This window comes from Pteropus medius, unplaced genomic scaffold (assembly GCF_902729225.1).
Source record: "Pteropus medius unplaced genomic scaffold, Ma_sr-lr_union100, whole genome shotgun sequence".
Classification (NCBI taxonomy): domain Eukaryota; kingdom Metazoa; phylum Chordata; class Mammalia; order Chiroptera; family Pteropodidae; genus Pteropus; species Pteropus medius.
The window spans coordinates 10,306,216-10,315,548 of record NW_024342473.1 but is presented as its reverse complement, the minus strand read 5'-3'; the positions used below and the strand labels follow the sequence as shown (position 1 = coordinate 10,315,548).

The 9,333-nt window shown below is 34.4% G+C and overlaps 1 pseudogene; it reads left to right on the top strand.

Moving 5' to 3' along the window:
* The first annotated feature begins 6,731 nt into the window (after window positions 1-6,731).
* Window positions 6,732-6,852, top strand: LOC120604639 (uncharacterized; annotated as a pseudogene).
* Window positions 6,853-9,333: the final 2,481 nt, after the last annotated feature.

Genomic DNA, 9,333 nt, shown 5'->3' with positions numbered 1-9,333 from the left:
ATCTTTGCTCAGATTTTGCACAGGGAACTTCCTGAGCAAAGGGCTCAGGGTAACATGCAGAGCTTTGCAGGAGGTGCAAGGGCTGTGGAGAAAGGAGAAGAAAGACGGGGCTGGATGTAGCACCCCGTGGGGAGGTGGAGAGCCCTGAGGAGGGGCACTCCGTCAAAAAGATGTTCCTGACATGACACAGGAACAGGAAGAAGGCTTTTTCCAGGTTCCATATTTGCTCCTTTTCATCATGAGGGAAGAACAGCTAAAAAGTATAGATGTTTTGAATAATTCCATGAAGCAGAAGGAAATTAAGAAAATATTTTAGTTAAATGAGGAAAATAAAGAAAAGGAGAGGGAGAAGGAAACAAAGCACAAACACCAAAGCACCAGGAGTAAATATCCACCAGTGAAGATAAGCAGTGATGGGAAAGATCTCAAAGAAGATGGCAAATTCTGTCCCTTTTTGCTTTAAAACCCTAGATATGACTTCCAGCTTAGAAATTCCACTGACTAAGGCCAGAGACTGCAGATTCCTCTGGCTTCTGGACACAAAGAGGGTTTCAAGTTCATGAATCATATCGGTTCAAGAATCTTATAGTCACCTCCAAGATACCAGGGAAAAATATTACATGGTGAGTCAGAGGAGAGTAAAACGGATCCCCGTGCAACAAACATTACATTTTAGAATAAACAAGAAAGAAGAAGGCAGAACCAAGAATCTTTCTCCAAAAAAGGCTTCCAAATGCCCCACACTCCAGAAAACTTTCAACAGAAGAATGGGAGCCAAAAATATTACTAAGGTGAAGGAGGAAAGCAGGTTGCTTACCTCCAGAAATATGAAAAGAGTAATAAAAGGCAGAAGAGGCTTGAAAAATTAGGGTCCCTGATGGAAACTTTATCCAGAACCTGAAGCAGGAGTGTAACAACTTCATCCTTAGAGGGTCGGGTGTACTGAAATAGATGCTACCTGCTAAAAACCTTAGCAGCACAGACGTTCTTTATGAGAAAATGATACCTTTAGTCCTCTTCTCAGCAGGCCTGGTGGAGTTCAAACTGATACCTTAAAAATCCCCTTTCTGCGATTTCAGATGACTCTCCAAAGTTCTCAACCATCATTTTTCAGTGATTCTCCTCCTTCCCAGAGAGCACCACGGTCAGTGAGGTACGAGTGGGTAGGGCAGGGTTCCTCCACCGGGTGGGCTAAATTGGTGCCAGACCGCCCTGTTTTTAGGCAGCAGTGCCTTGCTCTCCTGAAATCATCAGTGACTTTCCTCTCACCAGTGTGCCCAGGCCTAGTCCACCACCTTAGCCTAGACTGAACCTTTCAAAAAAAAGGATTCCCTCTAGGATCATTCATAGACACCTTTCCCATCGTGATGTAAAATATCTCATATTTTACTTTAACCGGTCGATGTTTAGAGAGAGTTCTAGTCAGCTTGGAAAGATTCTAGGGAGGAAAAAGAAACTTAGAAACGGAAGAAACAAAACTAAAAGTGTTAAAGAAAACTAAACTATCTTTTAGTCATTGAAAGAGTATTAGTATTTGAAAGTGACTTTAGAAGACAATTATTTGCCAAGTAATGGAAAATGCTGAATCATTTTCCAAGTAATTAGGCAGTACAGATCAGTGCTATTTATCTCTGAATCAGGGTTGGTTCTTTTTTTTTTTACTTAACTCACCAGGTCCATAGTGCCCTTTACACCCAATCACTTTTGGTGTTTCTGATAACGTTGGTGCAAGGAAGAAGTAAAATTTTAGTAGTCTGGAATCAAATGCCCTCTTAAAATCAACATAAAGCTCATAGAAGAACATGCTCATCATTTAAAAGATTCAAATAATTTGGAAGTAGACAAAATGAAGTCCCTCTTCCCTGCTCCCTCACACCCAGATTATTTGGTGTGAATACCCTTAATTGTTAAATTATCCTTCTAGACCTCTTAATATCTATTTATCACCTATCTATCTATCGGATTGATATATCACATACTCACATATAACAAAATGTCATCACGCTGAGCAAGCTGCCTGGCCTGCAGCCTCCTTTTAATTTTTTCAATGAGACAATACATTATGGACATAGATTGAGTTTGGTATATAAAGATTTACTTCATTCTTTATCATGGTTGCATCGTTTCCCACAGTGTGGGCCTGTAATGATATTAACTAACTCACTTGCGGACATTCAGGCTTCTCAATTTTTTTTTAAATATTTCAAAATAGCATATTTGTATAATGTTCAAGAGCACAGGCTTGTACCAGGCTGCTCGGGTCCAGTCCTATCTCTGCAACTTATTAGCTTTACTCTCCCTGTGTTGCTAGTGTCCATAGCTATGAAACTTTCAAGTGAATTTTGAATAAGCTTTTGGATAGGGGGCTGCTACCTCATAGAGCTGTGAGGACTAGACGAGTTCAAATCTGTAAAGCACTTTGAACTGTGTCTGCCACATCACAAGTGCTTCTCATTGTAATTATATACATCTTTGTAACTTGTGATAGTATTTCTGTAAAATAACTTTCTATAAGCAGAGTATCAGAGATATGCCAAAATGCCTTTCAAAAAGTCTGACCAATTTACATGGCTACCCTTTCTAGCATGATTCTTCTAATTCTCATCTCTTCGTTATTAGGTCGTTCCTTTTCAAGCATTCCTGATCCATGATTTCCTTAGTTTGAAGTAGCCTGGCAACTTAAACTTGAGCTTAGAATACTTGCCAAAATTTCAAAAAAGTTTACTCTTTGACCCAGCAATTCCAATTCTGGGAATTTATCCTACAGATGTACTGGCAGACTTGCAAAATTACATGTCTACATGGTTATTCATTGCAGTATTGTTTGTAACAGCAATAGACTGGAAACTAATAGGAGACTTGTTAAATAATTTATGGTTCATTCATACAATGAATTACTATATAGCCATTTTTAAAAAAAAAAAAAGGAAAAAGGGAAGTAGAAGCTCTCTTTGTACCAATACAGAACAACATTCAAGATATATTTTTAAGTGAAAATAAGAATGTAGTAGCTAACACTTGAATCCCATATTTTTTTCAATTCTAAGATATGCATTTTTTCACTTTATAATATTTTTGAAATGAGGATGTGTTATAGTCAAAGGCATGTCATAATTTAATTGGAATGGTTTTTCTTTCCTAGTCTACAAAATAATGATGTGTTTTACAATCCGTGGCATATTGGATTCGATGAAATACAATAGTGCTTACCAAGTGCGAAACACTGTCCATTTTTATCTCACAACAACCGGTAAGAATAAGTACTATTGTTTTCTACATTTTACAGTTAAAAAAAGAGAGAGAGATTTGACCTTGTGCAGTCCTGCTGCAGGGCCCGATACCACCCTTCCTACAATACCAGCACCACATATCACATGGAGGGCTCCCTGTGTGCCAGGTCCTGTCCTAAGTACTTCATACACATATTAGCTCATCTGATCCTCAAATAACCATATGAGACAGAAGCTATTATTATCCTCATTACACAAGTGAGGAAACTGAGGCACTACTAGTTTATGAAAATTGCTTAAAGACACACAGCTAATTAGTAGAAGAACTAGGGTTAGAACATCGGCAATCTAACTTCAGAGACCTTGGTCTTAATGCTCTGTATGCTACCTTTTGTGTTAAAAAATGAGGGGGAGAGAGTTATAATAATACATTCATATTTTTAAAATGGAATCTTAGAAGGAATTAAGAAAACAATGCAAAAAAAACCCCAGCAATACAAATGTATCAGTAAGTAGAGGGTAGGAACTGAGTAACTAGAGAATGGTGTGGAAATGAGTCTTCGATTGTACACCTTTTAATGTTATTTGGTTTTTGACCCAGGTAAATGTATTACCTGTAAGAACTAAAACAAAACAACAATTTTAACTTCAGTGGTCCTGAGTTATCGGTTAATAAGATCTATATACTGTTTTAGTATTTATCTTTTAAGACTGAGAAAGATTTTTGTTTTGTTTTTAAAGCAGCAGCGGATAGCAGATGAAAACCTCCATTAATCTTGACCACAAATATCATGATTTCAAGGCTAGAATCCATCATAACACCTTATACACAGATCTGCCTGACCATATCAATAGGAGAATGGCAGCATGTAACCCGTGGATAATTCCGCCCTTCTCTTTGATTGCTGTGCTGTTTTGGGCCGTTGCCTCTTGTGAGTGAACAGTGGACTAGCATGAACATCAGTTGTGTTATGTATTGATTTTTTAAGTCTTAACTCACTATAGTGTTCAATTTTCCTCCATCATAATTTGGAGAATCTAAGTCTCTTGAATATCTAGATTCTCTAAAAAACATCCTGTCTTGAAGAACTAGGACTTGAATCATCTGTATTTATACGACACGGTCGTGGCTTCAGCTTTCAAGTGAATTTTGAATAAGCTTTTGGCTTTCCAGAAATGATGAATATAATGTCTACTTTGAATTTGTATTTAGTTTGGGAAGCTCCCCTGCCATTACTTCATAAAGGACATATGTGATATATTTTGGTTTTGTCAAATGGTGTATTTGAGTTGGTAAATCAGCATCTCAGCCTGATGCTTCAGGAGGTGAATAGAAAGCAACCATCCTCCTAGTGTTAATTCTTCCAGGGTGCTGTTCCAGCACCAGGGGAAGAAAGTATCTGGGTTCTTTCTAGATAAAGGCCTAAATAATCAGCTAATATGAATCCAGTCATCTTAGTTCACAGAATACTGTACTCAAAGAACTCAGGGCGCACTGAAGAGTTCCTGAGCCATCAAAAGAGATCTCGGTTAATAACTTTTTTTTTTTTTTTGATTCCTAGTAAGTTTTAAAAAATGAAAACATATCCCAGTGGGAACAGAAGAATTACAGCATAATTTAAACATCTACATTTAAAAAAAATTCATCCTTCTAATACCAAAAAAAAGAAAAAAAGAAAAAAAGAAAGAAAGAAAAGGAAAGGAAAGGAAACCCCAGAAATGACAAAATTCAGTATATTTGTGCTAGTCAGAAGATAATTACAGAATTCATAAAAATATTAATTCACAGCACACAATCAGCAGTGTGGTCCAGTAATAGGCAACAAGTTTAAAGTTCCTGGATAAACATCTTTCAGTTTTGTTGGCATGTCTCTGTGGTTATATGTATAATTTCATTTGGAAATAAGATAAAAATTTCATATTTAAGATGGTTTGTGCATGTGAGCTTTAAAGAATCTAGCAAAATTCTAGAGTCTAGGGAGAATTTTTCTTACAAAATAGAAATTAGGAGAAGACTTCTAACTTAGTTCTACTCTTTGGCTTTAGTTCTACAAGGATTGATATAAGCCAGCTGTGTGTCAGGCATATCAGAGTTACTAGGATTCGTTTCCATTATTTTATTAATTTGTTAACCCACAAGAAGGCATATAGGAAGCAAAATAAGTGAATTTAGCAATGCTACTTGGCCTTTGCACATTGAAGTTCTTTTCATTATAGATAACTAAGAGTTTACTATATTTTTTAAAACTATATGTAACTAGAATTCTCATCATTCATTTTCCATTTTAAAGAAGCTCTTTAAAAAATATCAATCAAAAGAAAGTGGGAGTGGCTATATCAATATTAGATTAAAAAGATCATATAGAGTTTGTTCTTTGAACACAATGGAATCAAACTAGATATCAATAACAAAAAGATAACAGTGAAAATTTCAAACAATTGGAAACTAGAACCACTATTAAACAAAATCCATGGGTCAAAGAAGATGTCACAAGAGAAATAAAAAAATACATTGAACTGAATTCAAATGAAAATAAAATATATCAAAAATTGTGAAATGCAGTTAAAGCAGTACATAGAGGAAAATTTTAGCACTAAATGAACACACTCGAAAAGAGGAAAAATTGCAATCAATAATCTAAATTTTCACCACAAGAACCTAGAAAAAGAGCAAAATAAATTCAAAGCAAGAAGAAAGAAAATGCTAAAGACGAGAAGAGAAATCAATGAAATTGAAAACAGAAAAGCAATAAAAATCAATGAAACAAAGAACTGGTTCTTTGAAAAGCTCCATAAAATTGACAAAACTAAGAAAAAATGACAAAGAAAAAATGAGAGGAGACATGAATTACTAATATCAGGCATGAAATTGATGATATCATTACAGACCCTCCAGAGATTAAAAAGAAAATAAAATAAAACTATGAACAACTCTACACACATAAATTTGACAATTTAGATGAAAAAAGACTGATTCCTCAAAAAAAACACAAATTGCCACAACTCACTTAATATGAAATAGATATCTTGAGTAGTCCTGTGACTACTAAGGAAATTGAATTCATAACTGAAAAACTCCCCAAAAAGAAATCTTCAGGCCCAGATGATTTCACTGAAAAATTCTATCAAAACATTTAAAGAACTAACACCAGTTCTACACAATCTTTCCCAGAAAATCGAAGAAATACTTACTAATTCATTTTATAAAATGGATATTACCCTGATATCAAAGCCAAATAAAAATAGCACAAAGAAGAAAAATATAAACCAATATTCATCATACAGATGTAAAACTCCTTAACAAAGTATTAGCAAAAAGAATTCAGTACTATAAAGAGAATTATACACAATGACAAAGTGGAGTTTATTCTCAAGATGCAAGCAAGGTTGGTTCAATGTTTGAAAATCAATGATGTAATCCACATTAACAGTGTAAATGAGAAAAATCACACGATTACAGCAATCATTGCAGGAAAGACATTTGACAATATTCAACATCCAGTCTACAGCCCTGCCACCCTGAACACATGCCCAATCTCGTCTGATCTCGGAAGCTAAGCAGGGTCTGGCCTGGTTAGTACTTGGATGGGAGACCACCTAGGAATACCAGGTGCTGTAAGCCAAAAAAAAAAAAAAGAATTCGACATCCATTCTTGATAGACTCTTAGAAAAAAAGGAATAGAGGGGAATTTCCTCAATTCAATATAAAAAACCCTACAGCTAACATTATACTTAACTGGAGAACGCTTTCTCCCAAATTTCAGAAACAATGCAAGAATGTTCACTTTCATTACCCTTATTCAAATAGTGATGAAAGTTCCAGTCAGAGCATTAGCACAAGAAAGGGAAATTAAAGGCATACATTGTAAGGAAGAAATAAAACTGACCCTATTTGCAGATGATATGATTGTCTACATAGAAAAACTCCAAGGAATAAAGAATACACACACACACACACACACACACAGAAAACACCTCCTAGAACTAATAAGTGAGTTCAGCAGCATCGAAAAATCAATTGTATTTCTATATTCTAGTAATGAACACATGAACACTGAAATTAAAAGTAAAATACCATTTTAAATTGCTCAAAAAATAAAATGTTAGTATAAATCTAACGAAACATGTATAGGGCTTATTGCTGAAAACTACAAAACGCTAATGAAAGAAATCAATAAAGATCTAAATATATGGAAAGATATTGTGTTCGTGGATTGGGAGACTCAACATAAGATATCACTTATCTCTAAACTGATATATAAGTTTAATGCAGTTTCTATCAAAATTCCACAAAGATTTATTTTGTAAATCTAGACAAGGTTTTTCTAAATTTATATGAAAAGGTAGAGGGACTAAAATACCTAAAACAATTTTGAATAAAAAGAATCAGGTGGGAGGAATCCATCTACCTAATTTCAAGATATATTAAATATCGATAGTAGTCAAAACTGTGTGGTATTGACAGAGGAATAAAGACATAGATCAACAGAACAGAGTACCCAGAAGTATATATGTATCCAACTGATTTTTGACAAAGGTGCAAAAGCAATAAAATGGAGGAAATATAGTCTTTTCCATTAGAAATTCATAGATAAAATAAAAAACAAAAAACCCTCAACCTAAGCCTCACATTTATACAAAAATTAACTCAAAATAGATTATGGACTTAAGTGTAAAACTATAAAACTTTTAGAAAGAAACAAAAGAGAAAGTCTTCTAGACACAAAAAGTTCTTAGTCCTGACACCAAAGGCATCATCTATAAAAGAATTAATTGGACTTCATCAGAGTTAAAAACTTTTGCTCTGCAAAAAACAATGTTAAGAGGATTTAAAAAAATAAAACAAGCTACAGACTGGGAGAAAATATTTGCAAACCACATATTCAGCAAAAGATGAGAAATTAGTTTAGATAAAGATCTCTCAAAATTTCAACAGTAAAAAATAAAGAAGCAATCCAATTAGAAAACAGACAAAATATATGAAAAGACATTTCACTAAAGAGAATATAGTGGTGGCAAATACGCACACAAAAAGATTTTTAACTTCATAAATCATTAGAGAAATGCAAATTAAATCTACCATGAGATATTACTACATACCTATCAGAATTTCTAAAATAAAAACTTGTGACAACACCAAATGCTGGCAAGAATGAGGAGAAACTGGATTGTTTATATATGCCTGGTGGGAACATAAAATGGTGTGGCCTCTCTGGGAAACAGTTCAGCAGTTTCTTTGAAAACTAAACATTCAACTACCGTGCAACCCAGTTATTGCACTTCTGGACATTTATCCCAGAGAAATTAAGATTTCTGTTCACATAGAAACCTATATATGAATGCTTATAGCAGCTTTATTCATAATAGCCCCAAACTGGAAACAATCCAAATGTCCCAGAATGGGTGGAATGGTTAAAGTATGGTACACCCATACCATAGAATACTACTCACCAACAAAAAGGAGCAAGCTAATGATCCATGCAACAGCTGGGATGACTCTCCAAAGGATCGCTTTGAGTGAAAACAGCTGATCTCAAAAGGTTACATATAGTATAATTCCATTTATATAACAGTCCTGAAATGACAAAATTATAGAAACGGAGAACAGAATAGTGGTTGCCAGGTGTTAAAGAGGGATTAGGGGCAGAAAGGAAATGGGTGTGACTATAAAAAAATGCTACACAAAGGATCTTTGTCATGATGAAAATGTTCTGTATATCGACTATTCAATGTTAATCCCCTGGTTATGGTTTTGTGCTATAATTTTACAAGATCTTACTACTGGGAGAAATTGGGGAAAAGATGTGCAGAATTTCTCTGAATTATTTATTTCAACGACATGTGAATGCATAATTATCTCAAAATAGAAAGTTCAATTTAAAAAAGCAATAAACTAGGAAAGATACCTGTAGCAAAGACACAAGACATGAGATAAATAAACTTATTTTACAAAAAGCCTTAATATTTTTAAAGCTTTAATAAATCAATATAAAAATAGTAACTATCTCACCAGAAAGATAAGAAAAGGTGGACAGATAACTCAGAGAAGAAATACAAATCACTAATAAGAATTTGGAAAAATAAACATTGAATTTTAATAGTT